General features: G+C 45.7%; 2 non-coding genes across 2 annotated transcripts; both read right to left on the bottom strand.

The window, feature by feature from the left end:
• Positions 1-73, bottom strand: trnaf-gaa (transfer RNA phenylalanine (anticodon GAA)). Its single transcript has one exon. It is a non-coding gene; the product is annotated as a tRNA-Phe (tRNA).
• Positions 74-1,089: 1,016 nt separating this feature from the next.
• On the bottom strand, positions 1,090-1,162 carry trnak-cuu (transfer RNA lysine (anticodon CUU)). Its single transcript has one exon. It is a non-coding gene; the product is annotated as a tRNA-Lys (tRNA).
• Between the last annotated feature and the right edge of the window lie 1,345 nt (positions 1,163-2,507).

A 2,507-nucleotide genomic window follows, 5' to 3' on the forward strand; every position in this document is an offset into this window, starting at 1 on the left:
TGCCGAAACTCGGGATTGAACCAAGGACCTTCAGATCTTCAGTCTAACGCTCTCCCAACTGAGCTATTTCGGCTCTGTACCCAACGATTACTTTGTGTTATTGTCGTGGAAGAAAATATAACCCCAGGAGGAATTGCCCCTCCTGTTCATTCCACAATTCATATTTTAACATCGTACTCGTAGAGATACACCCACAGTTCATATATAAACATCGTTGTCATACGTAAACTACCAAAGTTTATAAATCAACAGCGCACTCATACGTCCACACCCAGTTTGTGGGAGGAAGATCGGTACCGACCGCCGATAGAGCTCTCAGAGGCGGAAGCAGCAGCGACCGATCAAACTCTTGATCTCATCCTTAACAGACCGGTCGATCCACCTGTGAAGTTACACCGCACTTTGATAGCAGGGACGGTAATTGCTTCTGAGAAGGCCTCAGGGCGTCTAATCGCTTCTTTGTGGCGATCCATTGTGGCAAGGGCATCTCAGAGAGGGGAAGGTACTATCAGAGGGCATCAGAGAGTGTAAGGGGGCTCAAAGAGGAGAGCGGGAAGTCAGATGGCATCAGAGAGTGTATTAAGATCTGAGAGAGGGGAAGGACTGCCGAGTATGGGAGAGTGTAAGGCGGCTCAGGGCGCATCTGTGCAAGGGGCAATCAATAGGTATCAGAGCAGGTGAATGGCGCTGACAAGGTTCAAAGTGGATCATGGACTCTCTGAGGGTATCGGAGAAGGGAAGAGACAGAGCGGATCAGCGATGATAAGGAGCACAGGGAGAATCAAATAGGGTAAGGGCGGATCAGGAGGTATCAGAGAGGCGAATTGTTCCAGCGTTGGCATCTCCTAAATATTACATTTTCTGACCTTCAACATTTTTAATAACAACAAAAAGTGAATCCAATTGAATCGATACCCTGTCCGTGTCCGATGTGGAGGGAACGAGAAGGTAGAATCGGGAGGGAGTGGATATTTGGCAACGCTCACGGTTTCCTTTCACACAACTCAGGGTTGTGCCTGTTTCGAATCTGGAGACAAGAGGTTGCACTTTAAAAATTTTATCACCCAGTGTGAAAAGTAGAACACAAATCGCCCAACGTGGGGCTCGAACCCACGACCCTGAGATTAAGAGTCTCATGCTCCACCGACTGAGCTCGCCAAGCCGACTGCTGAAATTCTTCCCATCTTATTATTGCAGAGAGACAGCTGTTGGCTTTGCTGCAGGAGTTCAGTTCGTTCCACAATCTCAGGGTATCTACTTCTGAACACCCGTTTTTTTCATTCTGGAGTTAGTCTGATGTCTTTTACCATTCGTCCAGCTCCGCGCTGAGCAGTATCGGAACATCGGGACAAGAGAAGGCCATTCAGCCCCTCGAACCTGCTGCCCCATTCAATTGGATCATGAGTTGATCTGCAATTCATCTCTGTTTCTCCGTCTTGGACTCATATTCCTTGGTACCCGAATCGAAAAACGATCTATCAATATCAGACTTCAAATTATGAATTGAACCACAATCCACATCCTTTGGGATGAGAGAGTTCCAGCTTTCGGCCGTATTTTGTTTGCTAACGTGATTCCTGATTTCTTGCATGATTAGTCCAGCTCCAATTTCATTTTGGATTCGGCCAACAGAGAGAGAGAAAAAGGCCGTCTTCACCGGAGATTGATCCTTTAGCGATCTCTCACAAATCAACTGAAACCAGTCGGAATGTGAATACCGTTTCACTTTTCCAAAATAAAGGGAGTGACATTCATTGTGGAAACAGTCTGATGTCGCTCACTGCAGAAATATCCATGTCAGTGTGAAGGAGCTCGCTTGCAACCTTCGAACCTTCTCTGTCAAGAAGTATTCCGACTTCGTTCAAGCCAACCTCGTTTTTTTGGATATTTTTCATATGCCTGTTATCCAACCGCAGAATAAATGGTGGAAAATCAGACGCACTCAGCTCGCAATGCTTGCGGTACATTTTCTGGCAGACAAGACACACATTCGAACCCAAGAATTTGCGAGACAATGAATGTTAAGGTAAAAGGTTTCCTTCGTGTCCTCTCACGACCAACTTTTCAGTTCGCAGCGAAACGCGCTAACCAATTGCGCCACAGAAACAGAACTTGCAAATGTTCAAGGACTAATTCATCGAGCTGACGCTTCAGGTTGCCGCACTCAATGTAACAGCTTTCTTCCAATCAGTTCACTTTTCCAAAATAAAATGTGTGCAGCTTGCACGAGTCAACATCTGTGCTGTATTATTTCTAAAAATTAAACTCACCTTGCCATTAAACACCTGTATGTTGAAAGACTCAGTCCGCTCGTGGAAGAGAGGATTGATTTTTGAGCTGTGATTCGCCATTCTCTGTTCCAGTAATATTCAGGTTTGCGGAAAATGAGATGAGATGAAATGAGCAGGACAAACCAGCAGGTCTGTGACACTACACGGTGTCTACAAAGTTGTCTCTTGCACTTACAGTGAAGTGGACGACAATTTTCACTCTTAAACCATGAATTA

This window comes from Heptranchias perlo, chromosome 20 (assembly GCF_035084215.1).
Source record: "Heptranchias perlo isolate sHepPer1 chromosome 20, sHepPer1.hap1, whole genome shotgun sequence".
Lineage (NCBI taxonomy): Eukaryota > Metazoa > Chordata > Chondrichthyes > Hexanchiformes > Hexanchidae > Heptranchias > Heptranchias perlo.